The following is a 25,144-nucleotide window of genomic DNA, read 5'->3' on the forward strand; positions in this document are numbered from 1 at the left end:
CGCAAACACACACACACGCACATACATGCGCACACACAGACTGTCCCCATGTAGCCCCTGGTTCAGACAACACACACCACTAAACATGGGCTGGTTAGCATGAGAAAAAGGCCACACAAGGACTCAAGCAGTCTCTCTCCTTGGTACAATCATGTTGTTGCTACGGGCACCAACCACCCACACACACACACACACATGTACACACACACACACACACACACACACACACACAGATACTGTAAGGACATTAGATCTTTCTTTCTTTTTGAAGTTCACTGACATGTTTATTTCATTTGTTCACTTCTGCCGATGACATGCTCCACAAACTGTGGGCAAGGTAATACATTATTGGACTCTATCATTTATCATTTACTGTATAAGTTGCATAAGTAAGAATGTACTGCAGCATAAAACAGAACAAGAACAGCATGTGTGCCTACAGTATGCATCTCTATCTTTCCTTTTTCTCTCTTGTTTTTCAGTGATATGGTGTCATATGTATCAGCAATATAAACATTTCTATGTAAGTAAATTAACTATATAGTAAAGTAGTAGGAAGTGTGGTTTTGGAATTATTTGTAAAGTATAGCTAATTTGAATGTTTGGACATTCAGAGTGGAAATGTGTCTAGGATGTTTAAAGTATTTGTGAAATTAGTAGTGTCCTACTTTCTGATAAGCGTGGTAATAATAGAAGATAATCAGTGCTGTTCAAGTTACAGTACTATCAGCTACCAGATCATTTTTACAGATTTTAATTAATTTCCCTGTGATTGACCTGCCTGGCCTTAAATCCTGTCTGTGGAAGGTCACAGGTTCCTGCACACAGAAATTAAATAAAATATTGCTGTTCAAGATGTTTGCTGCACTTGTTTCAGGACATTCACGAGGGCCTATTTTAGCCTAACAAATCCACACCATCAGAACACTCACAAACAAAAATCTCTTTATAGCAATTACTGTATTTATAGCTTACACAGACACATAAATGCGCACACACGTGCACCCAAACACACACATCCTGTACTGTAGGTCATCAGAGCATTTGGCCAAGAGAGTTGAATCACTGTTACAGTACGTGGGGAAACTGTGTGTGTGTGTGTGTGTGATTATATGTGTGTGTATGTGCTTTCACAGGTATTGTGTTGCAACTGGTCGCCTGCCCCTGAAACACTGAGCATGGTACAACACCTTCCTGGTAAAAAAGAAGGAAAACAGAGGAGAAAAGGCCAGATGATTAGCTGGATATCATAGCTTTAGACACGTGTAGCTGAGACTTGATGAGTAAGGTAGGAAGAAGTGTATGTGTGTGTGTTTGTGTGAAAGGCAAGGAGGGAGGGGTGAAAAGGAAGCTGATGAATATCAAATGAACAGAGGTCTGTAAGTTGAGCCTTGCATCTTTTCGCCTGCTTTGTGTGTGTGTGTGTGTATATGTGTGTCTGAGCATGAGTGCGTGTGCATGGTTGTGTGTAAGGGCAGGGGTGGGGGGTGTTTTGTTATTGTCTTAGAGTGAATAGAATGGGAGTTGATGATCGTGCGTGTAAAGAAAGGAAAAGAGGTGTGTGTGTGTGCTTGTGTGTGTGTGTGTGTGTGTGTGTGTGTGTGTGTAGGTGTGCGTGTAAGTGTGTGAGGCCTGTGTTCAAGCACCACCTAGTGCTCGAGTGTGGCACCTCACCTGTAAAGTATAAGCATAACACCTCAACTGTTACAATAAGAAGTTAAACCTTGCAACAGACTTATTGCATAATACATTAAATATGAGCACAAATACTTGATATATTTGGATGTCATTAATTTTATACTGTTTAAATGTCAAAAATTGTATTAGAGTAATAATATTGAGATAAACAAACATGTTTTGTCACACTGACATTATATTAGTTGTGAACCTTTTATATTATATCTCAAAAGTTTGGCTGTTTAGCACCATCATGATGCTACAGAATAGAAATATGCAGTCATATACACATGTTTGAAAAATTAATATGGTAATAACATACAAAATGTATTTATTTTTATAGTATTCAAATGCAATACAAACATTAATGATATGACATGGCCTGTAGAGAGAAAAAAATTACAGAAATTGCTACCACATAACACCTCCTCACTATTGTAAGATTTAGGGGCTATTGTGAGACAGAGATAATGTCACAGTCGATTCTTCACTCATCTGACAATCACCACCAGCCACCAGATAAGAGGCACTAGAAGAACCCGGGATAATTATGGCACACATGGCTTAGCAAACTTTCCCCCATTTCGCCAGCTCATTTCAATGTGCCCTTGAATACAGTATACTGTCAACACACATCCATCGCAGTCGGCTTACTCCAAGTTAGCACCACAGCCCCATCAAGCCCTTCCAAACAGGCTGGTGACAGTGATGTGAGGCTGTCGTGCTGGATCAAGGTAATTCAGTCTGAGCCCCCGCCCCAACCCCCCACCTCCCCACCCTCCACCCCCCGTTGTCAGTCGAGCGCGCTGTGACCCTCGGGCATCCAGATTCAGCTCCCCAGACCTGTTTATTTTTATCACAACAATGAAAATTAGCATGATGCTGAACGCCTATGCACACTGCACGCCTCCGAGGCTGTTTGTGTGCATGTGTATAAATGTGTGTGTATGTATATTTATGTGATCAGGCTGTGTGTTTGTGCGTGTGTGTGTGTGGGCGTGACAGTGTCACCTTCTTATCATGGGGCCAATGTTGTGTAGACAGGGAGATTTAGCTGAGAGATTGAGGGGGCTTGGTGGTTACTACTGTGTGCTGTGACAGGTATCACCAATACAAGGATTATCAAAACAAAGATTCCATAAAACTGTCAGAATGAGTGAAGTGTCCCATGGCGGTTTTAGAGAGGAAATGTCAAAATTACTGATCACGCCGTTTCTCTGCACCTTATCTCATTTGGTTTTAATGTCAAACGGATTTCATTCTCATTCAGATATGCATCATGGGCTGAGTTTGTTTTGGTGCGCACATTTTAAAAAGTTAACTTACATTTTAGTTTGTATCTACATTTTTAAGTTTAATTTTGATGGATGTGTTCACAGCAACACTTTATTGAAAAGTAGGTTTTATAGGACAGAGACAGACACAAGACAACATCAGATGCACACTGCATGTAATGCAACATGTAACTGAAAAACGCATAGAAGCAATAGTGGTGGGATTGGACACAGAAAAGACATTTGACTCTGTTAGACGGGACTTTTTATATAGGGTGTTGGAGCGGTTTAATTTCAATGAGACGCTCATCAAAACCATACAGGCTCTATATAATAAACCAACAGTTAGGATCGAATTAATGGGAGTCTGTTGAATTGTATCATGCTTGAACATAGCTGTCGACAGGGATGCTCAGCGAGTCCTCTTCTCTTCTCCATTTTTCTGGAACCTCTGAACCAGAGGATAAAACAAAATGGAAATATAAAAGGTATAGACATGGAGGGGGGTGCAGAAAATAGCACTATTTGCAGATGATGTCCTGGTATACCTATCAAGACCCATTACATACTGCCTGCACTTATGTCAACTCTTACAGACTATGGTCTACTATCTGACTATAAATTAAATGTACAAAAGACACAGACACAGGCCACACCAAACTACCAGAGTAAGATATGGAATATAGTGGGAACTGAAATAAATGAAGTATCAAAGTATCAAAATTAAACTCCATCATTTACAACCCATTACTCTCTAGAATAAAATCTGATATTGGAAGGTGGAGTCTAATTCCTATTATGAGCATCACCTCAAGAGTTGAGGTGATTAAAATGAATATACTTCCAAGGTTACTATACCTGTTCCAGACTCTGCCAGTGGAGGTAACAGACAAAGATTTCATGGAATGGGTTTAAAATGATTTTGAGATACATTTGGCAAGCAACAAGACTGAGGACAAGGTACAGGACTTTGAGAAATTAAGGGAGAAATTACCTTGATTAAAGAGCTATTATCAAGCCACAGAAATAAAAACACAGTGCAGTCCTTCCTACTCAGCAAGATGGAAAGAAATAAAGAAATTGAAGGTAGTACAACCGATGGTGTTCCTATAGAGACTATAAATGGTGATAATTAACTAAGAAAACTTAGAGAAGAGATGAATCCATGGTTGGGCATATCTTCTAAGATCCAGTTCGAAATAATCACAAAGAATAGCCTGAAAGCACATAGTAGGGTATTACAATGGATTGCATATGACTCAGAATTTATACTAAATAGAACAGATAAGAAGTTTAAAACTTGGGAAAGAGGGCCTACAATATACTGGGAGCTCCTAAAGAAGAAGGAAATCAAAAACTTTCAAGAATTAAAGGATAAATATGGCTTAACCAATCATGACTTTTATAGATACTTGCAACTGACACATTACTTCGAACAAACAATAAGAAGGGAGAATCTAGATGGGCTAGGTAGAAATTAGTTAGAAACTAACTAGTTAGAAATTATTGAAATGTTTACCTCAGCATATAAATCAGATTCAAGTAGGAATTTAATCTCAAAATTATATACAGGAGTGGAAAATTTGTGGAAAAGGAAATGATACACTATATATAAAAGAGAAGTGGGAGAAAGAGGCTAATATTGTGTTATCAGTGGATGAATGGGAAAAAGATTGATGAACAACAGTGGAAAACAACTTGCTCCTTATCTTTAAGTGAATACAGATGGAAAAATATGACAACATTTTTCTATAACACCGGCACAGAAAAATATCAAGATACAAGGTGCTGGAGATTATGCGGAGCAAATAAAGCCGATCACTTCCATGTCTTCTGGGATTGCCCCTCTATTAGCCTTTACTGGCAGGAGCTAAAGAAATGTATGGAGAAAACATTGAGGGTAGAATTTCCACTTACCTTTAAGGTATTATACTTGGGGAAAACAAACGTGTGTATGGATACATGGGTATGTATAGATATATGTGTCAATGTATATACAGTATCTTGAAATCAGTCCTTTTATTTTATTCAATTTTTGGGATATTTTCATGTTTAAAAAAAGAAAAATGTATAAGAGAAGACAATGTTTGGCAGATATATGAATATCTATCTCCATAGAAAGAGAAAATAATAAAATGTAGGTTTTATTATAATTTAGTATTAAGGCATTTCCTTATTTAATGCTGTTAAATCGTTTCAGGATTTTCATCACAGAAATAAAATCTAACCAAAAAATCAAGACTAATTAGAACTTAAAAGAACCTGGAATTGATTTGTTATACATTTCACATTTCACTTTAATACAATTGAATTCCGTTTCTTCAGTGAACTATGACATATGTTTTTTGTTTGTTTGTTTTTTTGGTTTATTACACACTGATGTTTGTACTTAGCCTGTAAGGCTAGCAAGTCCAAACGTTATACATTATAAACTATTTCTGTTATTTAGGGTATAAATTTATTGATCACACACAACAATGGCTACAAGATTGTCAGTTTTTCATTGGGTCTTTACAATGAGCATGGCTGCAGGAAGTTTAAGTGATACAGTTTTAAAGCCTTTGCACAGGGGCGAAGAAATGCATTACTGGTCTGTCCGGCCTAGTGGATGGAACTGAGACAGATGTTCAATGCTTTGCCTGCCTGCACACACACATACCAACTATACTGGTCCCACACATAGATGTACGTGAGCTCATAGATGTATGCTCTATCTCTCATTCCACTTTACACACACACATACATACACTCACCAGTGAAAGCGTTTTCCAGTGTGACTGACAGCAGTGATGGAGGTGAAGATAAGCCTGATTAATTGGGAGGATGGGTGGGAGTGGGAGTCTACACAGAGGCTACGCTGCAGTGCTTCAGCAATGCCTTTGTGGCATCGCATGCCACTACTCAAACGATTTGTCAACACCGCTGAACGACATTTATTTGAGTGCACCCATGGTCTCCATTTTGCAAAGTGGTATTTTGTCATGGCTGAAAAATGGCCTTCCCGAATCAACTTTGACACCCAGCTCTGAAGTTTTTTTTTGTTTTTTTTCTTTTTTTCTCTTTACTATCCCCAGTGTAATGATTGGAGATGAGTATGGCAGTTCAAATCCTCAGACAGCCAAAGGTCTACTCAACAGACTGTCCTTCTAATGAAAAACACATGTGCCTTTTGCTCATAATACATGGAAACAATTTCTCAAACTCTTTCTACAGGAACCCGTGATAGCCCTTGACATTAATGCCACAACCCATTGGGACCTCACACAACCTGGTGAATCTCAATAGGACCAATTACGCTTGAGTTAGACACGGATGATTTTACAATGAATTTCAGACACAAGTTAAAAAATATTTGTACAAAAAAATGTACTGTATCATTTGTTAGATCTTAGTACTTGTGGGCTTTAGTCATGTTTTTCTCAAAAGGCTTTTGTAAAATTCATGACACAGAAAGCAAGATTTTTTGAATGAATGTTTGAATAAAGCTTGTCTTAATTCTATAGACCCAAAGCTCTTATCAAGATGGGATGATGAATAAAGTAAAGTCTAATTCAACAATATAATGGACTCCCTCTGTATTAAAGCCATACTGTACATGTGGCTAAATCTATGCGATATTATTCTGTAACTGGAGTCCTACATTTGGAAATCAGAATCACAATATTTATAATTAATGAAGTCCATTACAAATTAAACAGCTATGTGCTTAACTTATCCCACTCCCTAAAATCCCAAAAACTCAACACTATTTTTTTTTTTTTCAGGCTGACTGCAAAGACATATCTTGGTTGACAAACACAATCAATCACTATCACAATCAAGAAGATGAAATGGCAACCTCAACACATCTCCATATAATCATTAAGAAGCAAGTGATTTTGCAATATAACATGTAACTTAATCTGGTCTGATATGATTACCTCACACTTTAACATGCAGCATAATTGCCCTCTGTGTTTTGAAATTGGGCTTTCTGAAACTGATTTCCTCTGTGATATGATTGCTGTCTCTTCACTGTCAATCCTGTCAATTTAGGATTTTGTTAATGCAATCAGCATTGTAGAAAACTTTCCCCTCTAAACATATGTTCAACAAACACAATCCAGTTGTGTGGTTTCACTGTGATTCAAGAATCCCTGAGTGCACTCATTCAAAACTGCAGGGAGAAAGACTGATATGGCAGAGCAGTGAGGATCCATTCAAATATGATTATAACTGAATTAATAGACATTGACGTTTGTGTTTGTTCCAATGTGGTGAACAGCCCAGCCTTTCCTGCCAATGGGCCCATGGATGACACTAATACCTTGTAATCAAAGGAAATGTGTATAGCTCCACAACCATTACATTCAGATTTTGTCTCTCTCGTTTTCTTACTTCACTCTTGTTTGTTTCGGTGTAATGCAGATCAGTTCTGGGTTTATTTTCTACCCTCAAAGCTGAATCTTTTATTTGATTTGCGGTAGAAAAAAAATCTTCCTGGTGAAATTACATCCACATGGCAGAGCCTCTGAGCTCATACTGTAGCTGGGTTGGCATTGACAACAGCCATGCCATGATGACAAGACAAGGTTAGCAACAACTGAGGAGTTGTTTTCCAAAACACTAAGCTTCTATTTTAGGTAATAAATTATTAAATGAAGGCCATTACTGATTATGTTTAAAATATAGAAACATCAAGAGCAGGAGTGTTTGATTCACTAATTCACAAATTTCTTAACTCCAACTGGTAATTCATGCTTGTTTGGGAAGCAGTTAAGATTGTAATGGCATAACTGACTGTTGCTAAAAGAAAAATCTTAGAAAGTATAAAAATTAATTCACCGTTTGTAAGGCTTTGCAAGCATACCATCAAAATTGCTTTTTGGCTAACTAAATATTTATACATTTTTACAAAGAAGATAGCACTGACATTACAAAGTTGCAAGGCACTCCCACTTAATCATTCATTGTGTCCTCTTCACCTCAGGATGTGGTTGACATGGCATGAAGGGATCTAGATGCGCTCTCATATCTATCACTGAGCGACTTTTCTTCCTTTTTCTTCTCTAATGCCTGTGAAGACAGTTCACCCTCAGGAAAGAGGCGGCTACGTTTTCACCTCTTCCGAAAGCACAGAAGGGAATTAACCAGTTGAAAGGTTATGTGGTAAGTCAATATTAGCTTTTCGGCTTACCTCAATGATTGAGCCCTGTAATTATACGACACAGTTCTGAACCCTTATTGGTGGAATCCTTGTCTCTCCTTATCCTTTAACTTTGACAAAATACACCTCTGAAGCTTCTCATATATACATGGTACTTTTGTTTGAGCTTGTAACTGCAAATTTTTGGGATCCGTTAAGTAATAATATACAGAATTTGCATTTAGGGGTGTGCTGGTAAAGACTGGGGTACATTTTGTCTCCGCTTGCAACACTGCGGTTTTTTGACTTAAGCTTTTGTATTCCCTGTTACTGTCACTGTTTAGCATTTAATCACACATAAATACCCCTAGGGTAATCTTTCAAAAATATATAACTATATAGGGGATGACTGGCAAGCCATAGTAACAGCTTAAAATGTATAATGTTAATGGGGCCATCTCTGAGGTAAAGCCCCTGTAATAGAAATTTTAGTGGATTTACCTTATGACAATGTAGCGTAACTATACAGCCTGTAGAGAGCTCTTAATCCTTGAGAAAACAATCTTTGTACAAACTGAGTCTGTACTATTGCTAATATTCACTATTTACCTTAGAACAGGGACATGATGTCCCCCACTGACACTAATCCACAATAAATTAGGGTCTTTACTGTTAATATTTACAAAGTCACGAAATGAATAGGCTGGTATCCATCTGGATTTCATAGAGACAGAATTTCCTTGCTAAGGACACACTGTAGGATGACACAAACCAGCCCTGCACATACCATTAAAAAAAACCAAAACATTTGTTTGTTACACTATTTCACATGATGAAGGTACGTGGGATATTCTTTCAGCTCAGTGTTTACAGCAAAGTCAAAGATGGTATGCTCTCTGGATTTTTTTTAGTATTTTGACACAAATGCCCGGTCAAGTGGGTATGTACTAGTATGTTTGTGTATATCTGTTTATCCAGAGGACCTTGAGGTGATGTTGCCTTGAAATCCAGTAGTCAAATATAAACTAAATACATTTTTTTCTGTAGTGGAAGACAAGATTCATCCACAATCCAAGTGGGAACCTATCCCAGCATGCAATTAGTGAGAGTCAGGGTACAGCCTGTACAAGTTGCTAATCTATTACTCATTCCAATATAAAAACTTTAAACAGAACACTGTCAAACAAAACACACAGCATGATGAGGTAAAACAGCACATAATTGTCATCTTGTATGTTACCATCATAATGGCAGTAAGTGTCAATAAATATGGTACATGTGTCAATACAAACTTAAGCAAACTGTTTTTTATTTTATTCTTGTGTTAAGGCTCACTCCAGTTCAGATTTGCCACAGCAGACACTAAACAGTCCATCAACTACCATATCATTGTCTGTCAGAGACTTCCGCTTGTACTATATTACCTTCTTGCTGTTGAACATAGCTCATTAAATCTCACTTTTCCATACCACTTGTCCCAGTAAATAAAGTTGTTGTTGTTGGCGCATGCTGCTTTCACAGTCATGCTCTCTCTCTCTTTCTCTCTCCCTCTCTCTCTCACTATGCGCAGTGTTCGAAGGTAATTGAAAATGTGATCCATGAAGTCACAAGTGCAATTTAACTCAAAGCCTACCCATGTTAGCGCTTCCACTCGTAACAGGTCAAAGAATGAAATTAATTTTTAAAAAGGCGACCCATGAAATTGCACTCATGATAGATGGGGGGTAAAAAGCAATATTTTAATACATTTATGGCTATATATTTTCTAGCCACCTTGACATGGAAACACCGCTTCTCTGTGTTAAAAGATAGTGTTATATGAGTTCATTTGGAGAATGAGGGGAAGTGTAGTAAATGGTAAACTTTAAGTAAATGAATATGTTCTTGTGAATGAAGAACTCTTCAGGAGCATTTGAACTCCTACAGTCTTCACTCACGCAAGCCTTTACATTCATTACTATATTACACAAAATGTGCGCTATTAATTGTCAATATAAAGTGCAAATTTATATTGCAGCCTTGGACATAGTTTGAGCTGAAGTAATGAAATAATTTAGCACCCATACAATGCATATAGCAATGATTGAGTTTTGGTACTATTTTCACAGGTTTTCAAGTTGGGTACCTTTCATCATATTCTTCATCTTATTCAAAATGTTTGCTGACTAGCTGGATTTTATTTTACGCTTAGCTTTTTACTAAATTCAAAACATCTGTGCAACCCTCTACATGGGAGAAAGTCAAATGTCAGATGGTACAGAGCAGAGGGAAAAAGTACCGATTGGTCAGTCGCGTCTGTTGGGAATAAAAAGGCTCAAGTACGTCAGTAAGTAAGTATGACATACGTATCTTAGAATAGTTGTCTACGTCTGAGACCATTTAAACCTCTATAGTTCACTTGACCTGCCCACAGAGAGTGCTCCAAAGCAGTGTTCCTATTCTTAGAAACATTTTTACATGCAGGACCTGGCTAGTACAGTAGCATCAGAGCCAATCTGCAAGCCTCTCAAAGGTCCCTCACCAACTGTCACCTCCATACTCCACAGAGGGAACAGGGGCGATGTGGACGATTCTGGAGGAAGACTGAGGTGCTGAAGGGGCAGCTGCCTTCGCTTCGGTCTGAGTCCTCTGACCCACTTTCCCACCTTTTCCACCTCACACGAAATCCCCTTCGCCATCTCCTCTCCCGCGTTCTCGCTCAAGATTAATGGTGTGAACCCAAACCTGCTGGCAAACTGGATGTAAGGATGATGTCTGAGGTGAGGCCTGACAGAAGTTTGGAGTGCAGGATAGGAGTACTGTGTGGTTGTGTATGACCACTCCGTGCTCAAATAAATATGGCAGGTCCGTGGGGACGGTCCTTATGGTGAAGACATCTTGTTGCAGGAGTAAGCGAGGAGCTGTAGCTCATATTTCACTCTCTCTGAGCTGCCCGAGTTCTCCGTCTTTCACTCTTTCTGTCTCTCTACCTTGTTGCCTTGAGGGTGAAAAGGCAAATTCTCAAGGCCTGAAAGTATGTGAGAAGACTTGGTTGGACAGAAGTTCAAGATGTCATAGGAGAGAAGTTGTGTTTCGACACGAAGCCTTGTTTGTGCTCATCAGCAAACCTGTCAGGAGGCCGTTTGATGTTGTATTTGGGTGATGTCCTCGGGCACTGTGTTTGTGTTAGCTTCCATATGGATTAGCTTCATATAACTCGGCCTTGCCTTAGATTATCCATCAATAGGAGACACAGCGATGCTCGAGTCAAACTCATCCACTATCGCTTATATTCACATATACCCCCTTCCACAGGAAAAAAGTGCCCTCACCGGGATTTGAATTAATGACAAGGTCCAAGAGGAATTCTTCAATATAATTACTCCAGGGGGGAAAAGTTTTCTACAGAGCTGAAATTTTCTCAAATCACCACCATACCTCCACCTGCATAATTGATAGAGTCCTCATGATTAAGCTAATGAGGCTCAGAGCTTAAGCCCTATCCAACAGCCCCTAATTACAAATATGTAATATCCCCCCTCTGCTTCAATTAGCATTAGAACAGAAGGTTAAGAATCATTCAATATTCATGCGGACGGTGAACTTCAAGGTTAAGGAGACTGGTCATTTAACCTCAGCTTTAAAATAAAAGTCATTTTCTTTAATTGTCTTTGATGAGAGCCACTAAGTATATAGCTGTGGGAGATGCTTCATCAAGTTTTACCAAGGTACAAGCGAAATGTTATTGCATTACCTTCGTCTACTTTTCGTGTCCGGGGGATGCTTTTGATGAGTCGTTTTGGTGTTTTAGATGTTTAAACAACTTACAGACCTGATGCTGTTCCTCGCATTTCTTTGTTCTCTATCGGTTCACATATTTTCTTTTAGAATACCTGAGCCAAACAGGTGTGTGACGTAAGGTAGCCGAGCTGTCAGACCTGTGGAGAGATGGCTTCTGACTGACACCCCTGGAGGCAATAGGCCTAATCATGGGAAAGCTCTCTGCAGACTTGTAAGGACCGCTCTCTTATGTGATGAAGGCTCAATGAAAAAGGGATCAGATGGCAAGGTGTGCATGTGTAAGGACTCTTGCTTTGTGCAAAATATACTGAACTTCCTTTTACACAGTTGGCACACTTTGTCCTACATCTGCTTTGTCTGTTGCTTTTCAAGAGTCAGGGTACATTAAAATAGGTAAAAAGAGTATAACATATGAGTATAAGGTCATGTATGAATTTCTTCTCATATATTTACAATATATAAATATTATTGCACTATATTGAGGAGAGACATGGGAGTTACATGGAACGGGAGTTTTAACTTTGGTCTTGCTTGAGTCCACCTCCTCCAGAATGTGTCTGACCATTGACTCGGGGTTTGACGGGGGACTGCATTGGCGTTGTGTCAGCAGTAGAGACCACAAAGCAGGGCCTGGGACTCAGAGACTGGGCTTGGAGCCTATAGCCTGGAGGCTGTAGGCCCAGCACTGCACCCGCTAGCCTAGGCCAGCCCAGTCCAGCACAGCCTAGACCAGCCCAGCCCATCGCAGCTCTGCTCAGCCCCCTCCTCCCTGTGGCCTCCCTGCACCTTCACCAGCTGCGCTTTTCTGGCTCCAGCTGCTAGGTGTATATGTGTGTATGCTGTCCGCCCCCTCTAAACCCCCTTTTTTCCCCCTGCATCTTTTGTTTTTCCCTTTTCTGGTTTTCCCTCGTTCTCTCGTTCTCTTATTTTTTCATTTCTGATTTGTCCTCTCACCGTGTGCCTGCCTCATCGTCTCTTTTTTTATCCTCTCTGCCTCTCATCCTACCCTCCCTTGCCAGACACAGGGGTTGTAATAGTGCCCAGCAATTACTGAGTTGGCATGTGCTGCATTGTTTACTCACAGTCCTATTCCTACTGGACTTTATTAAAACACCATCTGCCGTCAGCTCTGGAATGGTAGAAGAGGTGGTGGAGGAGGAGATGGAGGAGGAAGGCAACGGGAGAAAAGCGATAGATTTGGCTGCAGAATGGAAGGAGAATGGCTGGACTCACGTGGAGAGCGCGGGCTGCCACGGTGGTCTCTTGTCAGAGGGACATCGATGGTACATGAGATAGAGGAGGCTAAATGAGATTTTTGGTGCAAGCGAAAGGGTCTGGTAATGGGAACAAACTAAGTGAGTGTGAGCTCCAGGAGACATGGATCCAAGTTTTTGGAGAAATTATCAGTATTTCAAAAGTGTGTATAAATATCTGTAATCTAGTATGAAAAAAAGTAATCTTAATAAAGTGTCGATTACCACTTTTTACAGATTTGACCAAAAGACGTGAAGGCAGAGATGACAGAGATCCTTCATCAGGCCTGTCGGTCACACAGAGCGACTCAGGTGCTAAATAGCATGTGGGATAATAACAGCATGGCCACGGCTGTTTATCAACACTCACATAACCTCTTTCTCTCTTACACACACACACACACACACATACACACACACTATAGAGCCATGCTGGGTAATAATGCTGTGGCCCGCCCATGTAATGACATTCTGATGGTTATTTCATTAGCTGTAATTTGTTACGGGACGTGTCATTTCGGACGAGAGTCTGGATTGATTGGAGAAGTCATTGAGAGGAGGCGGGCTGGACCCACTACAAGCTGGATCAATTAGTCAATTATTGCAGAGGCTTGGCTTCAACAGTTCTGGCATACCATGTGTGTGTGTGTGTGTGTGTGTGTGTGTGTGTGTGTGTGTGTGTTATGGAGTGTTTCTCTACTGCATTATCTATATACTCGAAATGAAAAAAATTCCCAATCTTTAAACCAGAAGACTGACTGTCTTCTGGTTCAGCAACAAGTCCAGTTTTCCAACTGCAATTGAATGTTTTTCTCTAAACTCTTACAAAATCCATTTCAAAGTATGATTTCTTGGGCTTCACATGATCAGTTTAGAACAGAAAGAACCTGAATCACAGTACTATTCATAAGAATGCATAAATATTTTTAGAATAAATAATTGTATATTGTAATTGTATAATAATAAATAAGGTGCGGTCCTTAGGGATGTCTCCATGTTGTAATGCCAGATTTTTTGCACATGTTGACATTTGTGGAGGATCAAAACTGAATTCCTAAAATAATTTCTTTGATAATCTCACTGTGAAATGTTTGTCTTCCACTTCCAGTGTCTACATCTGTAGCTTTTACTAAATGGGGCCCATCATAATACAAAGCAATGTCTCGTTATGTTGTGTAATTTATACCAGGCACTGGAGCAATCATTGTCAGGCTATTAAAATAATAACATGCTGATCGTTTAACAGCCAAGGCTTATCCTTCATGCTGTCCAGACTGAGGCGAGTCTAGTGGTTGTTTATTTGTGCTCCGGAAATGTCTGTAGGGATCAATGAGGTGGAAGACACAAGCACACTCACACAGATACATGTGCAAACACAACACGCAATTATTAGGTCTTTCGAGATGCTCTGTGGTCAGTCTGTTCCACAGAACCCAGTCATCATAATTGGATGCATATTCGGTAGGAAAGTAAAGGCTGGCTGAGGGAAGATAAGGTGAGGTAAAAGAAGGGCACTTGTTTAGGGCAGTTTTACCTCAGCTGGGCTGGACAGTGAGCATGAGGCCTCATTTGTACGTTGTCTACCTAAATCAGCTGTCTGTCTCTGCTGATGTCTGCAACAGATAGAATTATCCGGCAGCATGAGAAACACTGGAGACTAATGAGAGTAAAGAGGTGCATCCCGGCCATTGTAGGACAAATCAAACCAGCACAGATTCTGTATAGTCACGCGGCAATCATAATGTCGCAAGCTACAGTTAGCTAGCTCATATGACATAATGCTTGTCAGACATGTGGCGAAAATATCCCACATGCCTTTCCTTTAGTTCTATTTTGCTTCTATATATCTTAAAAGACAGTCAGTATTTTGAGACAGTATCTGATTCCTGTGAAAACTAAGCTATAAAAACTGATCATGAATGTTAATTTGTCATTTATCATTCAATTTATATCCCTTTTATAAGGTTAAATTAATGACTGCCAATTTTCTCAACTGTATGGAAACGTATACATGAATACAGTTTTAATACATTCACCATATCATGCTGAAACTATCAGTTAACTGCAATGTACAAATATTTTCTTGAGCTAAATATAATATCTATCAGGTTTTAATAGTATTTAACATTTTGTTATGGTTATATTAGAAATATTCAGTACTGTACAGCATGTACACATTTGCCATATTTTACAGTAGAGGGGATTATCATATTCTGTTTTTATTGGTATGGATATATTCAGTTGCAAATGAGGTAAAATAGATACAAAATGGGCATGATATGGAAACAAAAATCTCATTTGAGGCAAAGACAGCAGATATCACACTTGCAGTCATGAGTTATTCATGCATTAGAGATATTGTAGATTGACAGCACAATTATGTCAGATGGTATTACGCATCAGCAACCATGTCGTGCCCCCTGGATGGGCACATACACCACACTACAGATTGAAAAATAGAGGGCATCTGAGGGGAATTCACTCTAACTGCAGTAAACTGAATACTCAGATAAGCTAACAGATGAAACCATGAGAGTTTAAGAATAGGGGAGGGCAACTTGGATGTGTTTGCGTGTGTGTGTGTGTGTGTGCCATACCACACAAGCAGATCCTCTGTGGCAGCCCTCAGCTGCTGATGTTGTCGGGGGTGGGAGGTCAAAGGTCGGACCAAGGTTCATTATGGCCTGCCATCTTTCAGCCTGTCCAGACGCCAACACCCCACTGTCAGCAGCACTGACACAAAAAGATTAAGAAATTAAGGATTATTGTCATTCAAACACAATACATGAAGACTTCAAATATCAAATGAAATGTGAAAACTACAGAAAAAATCTGCCTCTGTAGGTCTTGAAATATGGACATTTTTAATTATAAGATGTGTTTTGTGGAATCTTTGAAGTGTAGAGTAGCTATTCCACATTTGATGTTCCTTGACTTCCATATTGTAACAATGACTCACATTGTTTCATTCTGAACATACTTTGCAATTAAAGCTTAGTTCAAAGCACATTAAAGACAAACAAATAACATAAAATAATCCTGCAAAGTCATAAATAATTTCGGTGAATGAGATCCACCTGCTCCTCAAATAGATGCTTTTTTTTTTTTTTTAAATGAGCACACATGCCAGGAGAGGATACAGTAACTGTGCCATTAAACTCAGAGGTGTCGTGCACTCGTGTACAGTAGAGTGTAGTTATCTTTAACGAGAGTGAAATCACTGTCTCTTAAAACAACGCATACTGTTTTATAGGTCACATCAGAGCTGCGTTCAAAGCAAGCATCCTCCGCCACAACAGGATGGACCGCTCACCACTTCCTCCTCCGCTGCATTTCACTTCCTCTATTAATGCTTTTATTTACTATTAGGTCGCCATTGTGCATGATACTAGAAGATAAACAAACAAAGACATCTGTGCCAACACTGTGACAGTTTAATATGTAGCATTGACACAAACACTGATGATTCTTAAGTGTTGAAAAAGTCAGGAAAAATGGATTCTCAGTTGCATGACACAGTAGACTTCCAGTGGTTAGCCCCAAACTAGCAACAGCAATCAATAATAAATAGAATAATAAATCAGCATCATCATATGCAGCTTATATGAGATCAAATGGATTTCAGTATCCATTTGCTGTTAAACCATGAGATAAGATCCTGTCAGTCGTAGCAATCTGCGCTCTCTTAGCACGTCTTGTAAAAAGTAACTGTTTGCTGTAAAAAAAAAAAGTTTATCTCCATTCAAGTCCATCCGGGGCTTTAAAACACCACGTCAGCGTTTCTCCGACCTTAAGGAAATGGAGAAAGGCCATCTGGGGTGCTTTTTGTTACATTTTTATTTAATATTGTAAAGTGTTAGACGCAATTTTAGGTGAGAAACCTCGCTTTAAGCCCAGGCATTAAAAACAAATACACGAATTCAATTATCACTCAGCACAGTTCATCAACCGGTGCGACAGGGAGTTAAAAGTAACAAGACTGGGGTGTCTAGCGCGGTGTCAGCATGTCTCTATCACCTCAGTGATGGAGGGGCCAGCTGAGGATGGACTCTTATGGCCTGCGACATGTTCCTCCACCCCGTCGCTCCCTCCCCTTCGCCTCCGTTCGTCCCACATGCCCTGCCTCCTACAAGCACCTTTTGTGTGGGCTAAATGGGGCTGGATGCACCCCTTTAACTTTGATTTCCATTTTCCATTGTCCGCCTATTGACGGGGAGGGTGACTCCATCTGTGCCTGCCTTGCGTGGTGCCACCCTTTCAATAGGCATATGCTCCACATGTAAGAGCCCTAAACTTGCAAAAGAATGGGTGGAGGGAATAATGATATACAAGACGGGCCCCTCACTTCATAGAGGGAGAGAGAGAGAGAGATTGAGAGATTGAGGAAGAGAGAGAGAGAGAGAGAGAGAGAGAAAATACTCCATTCATCAATTTATTGTATAGCCCTTAAAACTCCACAGCCTTTTTATGTATATTCAAGAGCGCAGAAGAGATTACACAAAAGCCCCTGCTGAACTGATGGCGTTTTAAATTGCGGTCAAGCTGCTCCACTCGCCTCCTGAACTGTGCTCAAAATGTGCACGTGTGTTTTACACGAAGGGAGACGCAGCTTGCCCGCCACCGGCCCACAATGGAAGCCCCACAGAACAATTGATAACTGTTAACTGAGGTGGCGCGCCGGGTCAGTTTTGACTTGGAAATGTGCAATATGCTGTGAAAACAGCCCCTTGTGTTCGCTCTCCCCCTTCAGATCTTATCTCCGCATGTGATAACACCACTTAAGATCTCATACAGTAACACACATTAAGTCATTTCCCTCTCCAAACAAACTGAAGAGGAAAGTCAGTGAAAAAAATAAAAAAACGTGAAATTTGGTACTAGATCATTATTAGCCAGTGTTTTTTCTTTGAGATTCTTATCTGCAAGCCCAATTTTGATTTAAACTTTTTTCTCATGTTAGGATTATTTTCGTCTTGAAACCCAATTTAGCTGAAGAAAAGAGCCTCATACAGGGTGGGAAGAGGCGAAGCTCATGGCTTAATTTGCCTTCCATTCCACTTCATTCATTTACTTATTCATTCATTGCCTCTTTCTCCCTGTCCATCAACCTTACCCTAATCTCTCTCTTTATCCTTCTCCTCCTACTCCTTCCTTGACACCCATGACGCCCAGTGCCCCCACACTCACCCCAACGCTGTCTAGCCCCACCCCTCTCCGTTCCTCCTGTTCAGTTATAAGGCTCTATCGATTACAAGCCTGTCGTACAAAACGACCTAATGGAGGGTCAGCTTTAATGTGAGTGGCGGGGGGGCCCTGTCTTAGGTAGGAGCTGAGCCTGGCTTTAAACACCCCTTCTCCTTCCTTCTCCTCCTCCTGTGTCCCTTGCTCCCTCCTGCTGGGCTCCACCTTGTCCCTCTTAGCCCCTTTCCATTGGAGAGTGGGGGCCATGAAAAATCAACAGCGGAGCCATCAATCCCCCCCCCCCCCCCCCCCCCCCCCCCTCCTCTCTCTTTACAAGGCCCACCGCCGGCTGCAGCGGCTGCCCATGTGCGAGGGTATTTAGTGGGGGCCTGAAAGCTGAAAGGAGAAGCGCCTGGATCAAATGTGGAGGGCGGGGGGTGGGGGGGGAGTTGAGGGAACAGAAGGAGCCCTCTCAGGAGGGGTGCTGAGGCCCCGGCTCGTTTTATAGACTCCCCTGAAAGAACGTGATTACAGATCATTATCCAATTGAAGCAGATTGATGGGCCGGGGTCAAAGTAATATAGCTCATAGTAGCTCAGCGAAAGGGGAGGGGTGATAGGAAAGGACGGAGGGCAGCGCAGAAGTGTGGGGTGAGGTAGGGGGGTTTGCAGACAGGGTGAAGATGGTATAATGACCGGATTGTCACCACAGAATGGAGTACGGGAAAGGGGGGAGAGGAGCAGAGGAGGAGAGGGAGGAGGAGGAGGAAGACCCAAACTTGTCGAATGAAAGACTGGGGCTTTTCTTTTTCAGGAATGAGTTGAAGTAGCACAACAAGTCCTGATGGAGAGGAGAGATGCTGGATTGGCCTTGTCACTCCAGAGGGCAGATAAAGAGATCTTTATGTGGAGGGGAGGCAGGAGAATTTGTCCAGAGTGACTTGGCTGTGTGTCTCCTTGTAAATAATGTGGTTCATTCTCTTCTTTTTTTTTTTTACTGACAGAATCAAGATTGAATCAAGAGTTGTTATAAAATTAGACAGCTGTTGGATTTAAAAATGGTATTTTAATTCTTTTCAAGAATTTAGGAAAAGGCTATTTACTTATGTTAACTTAATTATATTAACTTATGTTATTATTTTGACTGAACTCAACAAATGGTAATTGCACAGAACCACTATAATTTGTGTATTTTTATGATAGATATTACAATATTTTTATGAGTTCCAGGAGAAAATAAAGTCCTTTTTTTCGGTTTCAGAAAGTTATTTTAAGCATAGGCGTGGACGGTGGCACCATTAGATTTATTTATTTTTTTCATTTTTCATATTTCACATTCAGTACGTCATTTGCTGCCGTCAGCTAATGCCCTGACCTCTTTTTATGATCTTTCGATAGCTTATTAGCCTGTGTACCATTTGCTTCAAACTGTTCTGTTACATAATACAATGCATTACAATGCATAATGTTCCTGACCTTTCCAATGCACTGGAAAGGTAGATCTCTGATGATTATCACTGTTCAAGTACCAAGAGCACAGATCCGGTTCTCCTGTCTCCTGTCCTCACAGAGCATATGCATGTAAACCAACATGAGAACACTACACTACAAAGGACTTGTGAAAAGGCCTATTTGTGAAAGGTCCAAGTGTGTTTTTAGAGGACAAGAAGAAACATCATAAATGAGATTCTTACTGAGTTGCATCATTCATTCACATCATGTCAAATTGCATTGTCTTGAATCAAATCATGTCAAATCACACTGCATCACAATGGTAGTTGCTTCATATGTACCTTAAATGTAATTGGATTGTTGGCAATGAATCGAGATGCGTATCGCATCAGTCACAGTGATGGAGATTCACATTCCTAGAATGTATATGATGATAGTGAGGCTGCATAGCTGTTCATAAAACCTTACGTGACATTGAGTGTAATTTTAAATGGATTAAACAATATCAGTAGCAATAATAGAACATGTTTAGCACTTGTTGGATGCCACAGTGTTAGTCATAGTTCAGATATGTACACTTATATTGCTGAGGGCAGATACATTTTGATAGTCAACATGACTGAGTTTGAGATTTTATCACTTGTTTTGTCAACCCACAACATGGCTTCTGCACGACAACAACTCAAGCGGCTTTCTCTACTCAAACACAACTCATACACACATTCATGCACATGAGAATCACGCCAACATGCCATGAGTTGGTATGTCATGGCGTTTTATGTTACATCTATGAATCTGATGCATTCATTAATGGTTTGTTTGCAGGACGGCGGTTCTGTAGATGGTGCCAGTGGACTGGAGTCTTGTGACAGGGAGCGTCTTCATCTACAATAGAGTGCTTATGGGTAATGGCTAAGGCACTGAATAGCCTTTTGATATTGGCTGAGACAAAGTGTCTCTAAATGTCCCTTGCTTTCCAGATTCACAGATGTAAAAAAAAAAAAGAAGAAAAAGACAGCACGAGCATGTTTTAGATCAAACTTGACATTTTTCATTTCATTCATTTTTTCGCATGGGATATTTTAAACAAAATGTATCCTAAATGATGCAGAACTTTGGGACTTAAATCGGACTTGACAGATGCACATGCTGTCCGTGTGCGCTCGGCATGCAGAAACAGGCACACAGCAATTACGGTGAGTGAGCGAGAGCGTAAAAAAACATCTTAAAGGTTCACAACTTTGCTCTGTGCAGCCTTTGCGTAATTATAGGATTAATGAAGAATACATTCATCATTGGCGGCTGCGGCGCATAAAAAGGGTCACATACTGCTGCACGTTTAGGAGGTGCTTTATTCAACTCTTGCTCATTTTCTGAGGAAGTGAATTTACGAGGTGACGCACGGGCAAATGCCATCACATGTGGTCAGGAACAGCACACACAACAGCTTCATTACACACACATTACTCATATTTGCACATGCCTAGACAACATACAAATAGCACTTACGTTGTACTATTATTCCATGTGTGTTCATGTTTGGCTTAACACGCTATGTGAAATAGTCACAAAATTTAATCTTTAGATTTGTGTACATGGAAATGAATTTTCCATTGTTTTCGTGACACTCAGCACAACTTTCAAACTAATGTATTTCAACGTTGAAGTGTTTTATTGGATAACGTGGCTCAATATTAATTGAGGAAGACTCCAAATATTCTTTGGAAATATAAAATTAAATGTGCAACTTCCCATTTTTACGATCACAGGCTATGAAACGCCTTTTCTTAACAGAGAAACAACAGCAGACAACCCAAAACAGTAGTCGAATGCACCAAGTCTGCCCACAACACAATGCTCTTCCTCAGTCTGCTATCAAAAACTGACAAAAAAACCCTTTATTTCTCAGAATCCAACTAAAAATAATTAAGGCGCATGGCCATAACATTAAGCTATTGTATTGTTGAGTTATCAAGGACAAAGATATCATTAAAAGAAAACCTTAACAGAGTGAGGAAAATACTTCCGGATGGGTCCTCCTGTCCACCCACTGGACTGATCCAGACCATTGACTATAGGCTACTGATTAAATTAAAATAAAGTAAAAACAAGGATAAATCTCATTAAATGTTGAGTAATGTAGCAGTTAAAGTAAAACAAAATAGCTTCTGTGTTCCTGAGTCCTAACTGACAGAGAAAAAACATGGAAAGATACTCCCAATTGAAATACATTAGTTTAAAACTAAAAATGGAAAACTGGTGTCCATTTACATGAATCTATAGAGTAAATTTCATGATTATTTCACAAACTGCTGTGAGACTGGGTCGGTTTCTCCACAGTTGTAAGCTGTGATTTGTGAGAAATCGCAACAAATGAGAACATCAGTCAGTCAAACGGGCAGACGGAGTTGTAGGCTTTTAAAGCGCAGGCTGCTAAAAGCCATGCTTCCTCTGTTTTCCAGCCAGTCTGGGAACTGACACTGAGCAGACTGACCCATGTGATTACATCCTCAGAGAGGGCATAGTGTATGTGTTTGCACGTGCAGGAGTCTGCAATCGGTTTGCCTGCGCTTTGGCTATTTACATCTATAAATATTCCGTCTAGATATTTTTGGTCCATATTCATGTGTGATTCTGTGTGTTTGTGCGTGGTGTGTGTGTGTGTGTGTGTGTGTGTGTGTGTGTGTGTGTGTGCGTGTGTGACTCAACCTAGCTTTGGGAACCAGCCACATGAGGTAGATCTCATTGAAACTTCATTCTGAAACAAACATCACTGACTGACTGGGAAGAAGGAAAGAGAAAATGCTGTCTTGATATTTGAAAACTTGCATAGAAGATTGACTACAGTTTTGAAGGAAAAGAAGTTACCTCATATGGATTACTCAATGCTAATAGCTCCTCATGTCATTCTTCAGTGAGCTAACGTCTCAAGAACAGGAAGAACTTCAGAAATGTCCCATAGTTTCTCTTTCATGTCTGCAACAATTTTCTTGGAAGTATTTGTAATTCTCTTCAGTCGGTGCCTATCTCACTCTGGCATGAAACCACTGATATGTGTTTGTGCTGGACATTCATACAAGCAGGGGGGGAAAAAAAGATCAAGCAGCAGGCATCGCTATAGGTCAGACTGTAATTGCAAATTCTTGTGGATTGAAGCAGTTGATCTTTGATTAAACCATACTGTTACATCTCACAAAAGTCTTTGATAATGACCTCTTTTTACAACATTCAAACAGAATCACCAAACACCAAATACTCCTGTTAATTATGAGCTTTGCAGCCGCTGTTGCTGTTCATTTACCTAAAACAAAGTGAGGAATATGATCTTGGAGGCCAGGGATTTTCAAACACACTTAGGTTTCTAGAGCTGTTTCTGTTCGAGACATAAAGGCCTGAAGCATCATCAAACAGCATACTGCATTCTGAAGTGCCAGAAACTGGATCACAGCAGCAACTACACTCTATATACTGTATCTGTCTCCCATTAACATGCAGGAGGACCATTAAAAATAAGAATTTGATCTTCATTCTTTAATCGCACCTCATTCATGCCAGGTTAAATAAAGTTATGATTTTTAAAAATGTCAGAATACAAAGTAAGTCAGTCTGGTAAGTCAATTAAACCATTGCGTAAACAAGTTGTCTTTGAAGACACCACACACTGTAGCTACAGCTCTGCGACCTGCATGCTAAACCCAGTTACAGGCAAGAGAAGAAGCTCTGACTCCCTCTGCGTTACACTTAGTCAGATAATTGGAAATGCGAGGGCATTAACTCCAACGGGATTAAGAAGGGGAATTAAATATGTTAATCCCCAAAATAGGTAAATAGCCTCAGTGATACAATAACCAATTTCTAGGGTTTTCCTCCCCCGAGGACACGTCTGCCTTTGAACGCAACACGCTCGCACACAACCCCACACACACACACACACGCGCGCACACAGTCACGAGCAGACACACAAGCTTCACTCGCAGCACACATTTCGCACATAAACATGAACACACGTTGCACACGGTGAGCCGCAGAGAGAATCTCGAGTGTTCCAGAAAGTTCTCCAAGGTCATGCCTGTGGTGTCGTGTGGCCCTGTGGCTGACTCCTGAACCTGTTCTCCCAGGTCTGCTTCTTTGTTCCAGAGATCATTACCTCTGCCGCTCTGCTCTGCTCCGCTCCCCTCCCGAGACCGCTTTGTCGCCATGTGTTCATCTGCCTTGTAATTATAGCACGGTCCTGGATGTCACGGTTAAGGGACTCTGCCTGGATGTGAGTGAATGTGTGTGTGTGTCAGGGGACTGAGCGTAAGATGTGCGGCATTATATTGCGCTTTTATGCGTGAGTGTGCGGGAAATGTGCGTACGTCTGTGACGGTGAGCGTGGACATCGGTGTTTTGCGAGAGCATCCTGTGCGTTTGTGTATGCGTGAATAATTTCAATCACCAAAGAAAGGGGCATTGTAACTGAATATAGTGCACTTTCTCTTTAAACTATTCAAGCAGAGGCATCGCCTTTGGAGATGGCAACGGAGCTGGATTTTGATGAGCTACTGTACTTGTGTCGGGGACATGAAACAACTGAATAAAAAGTGTATATTCAAAACACTGACACATAAATCATGAACCCAGAGTGCCAAGGCATCAGTTGTGGGCACAAATCAAGTTAAAGTTCCCCACTGAGTTCAAAGTACATTTTTATACACAATTAGTGGAGTACAATTTCTGTTGGAGCTGAAGCATAGCGAAAAAACCCCAAGGTCAATTGCTGATCGCCTCTGAGAAACATTATTTTTATGTCTCTGTGTGTCCAAAGATGAATGTCTCAGAGGGGAAGAGAAAATAAGAAGGAGAAAAGAAAACATTAAAAGAGAGAAGTCAATCATTCAAGAATGCAAGACTGTAATGCACCACAGTCAAATTCAATAAAGTCATTATTCCTGGCTTAGCCATAGCAATAGTATTTTTCCTGGATATTCCTTTCTCTCTGTCTCCCTTTCTCTTTCTCTCACCATTCCTCTTTTCTCAGTTTTGGCTACAGGGCATGTAGGATGGCATCAATACTCTCATTTTGCAACATGAAACCCTCTATTTACTCCGAAGATTCATCTGCGATGGATGTCATTCTGCAAAGGCCACCTCCACAAAAGGAAGAAAGCAGCTTCATCATGCCAAACCTCTGCGTATTAGCCCTGACATATTCTATTAGGCCGATTACACATAATGATGCCAAATAAACAGCGAATGAAGAGCCGGGGAGTTATCGCTGCCCCACAACGGGAAAGGGAACAAAAAAAAAAAAAAAAAGAAAGGCTCAGCAAAGTTTCTTATCTCATTCCAGCTGAAGGAGGAACCACACACACACAGTCCAAGCTGCACTTATCAGTCATTAGGCATTTAAATGCTTGCCCA

At 40.4% G+C, this 25,144-nt stretch overlaps 1 long non-coding RNA gene across 2 annotated transcripts in view; it reads right to left on the reverse strand.

Annotated features, from left to right (window-relative positions):
- Window positions 1-25,144, reverse strand: part of LOC122972584 — a 96,376-nt gene that overhangs the window by 11,004 nt on the left and 60,228 nt on the right. The window contains exons 4-5 of one of the 2 annotated variants that reach the window (XR_006399779.1): window positions 15,707-15,842; window positions 3,021-3,402 (exon numbers count right to left, since the gene is read on the reverse strand). This is a non-coding gene — a long non-coding RNA (uncharacterized LOC122972584). Of the gene's footprint in view, window positions 1-3,020; window positions 3,403-15,706; window positions 15,843-25,144 lie in introns of those variants that run through there. The other variant, XR_006399781.1, reaches the window with a different exon arrangement.

Source organism: Thunnus albacares, chromosome 21 (genome assembly GCF_914725855.1).
Source record: "Thunnus albacares chromosome 21, fThuAlb1.1, whole genome shotgun sequence".
Lineage (NCBI taxonomy): Eukaryota > Metazoa > Chordata > Actinopteri > Scombriformes > Scombridae > Thunnus > Thunnus albacares.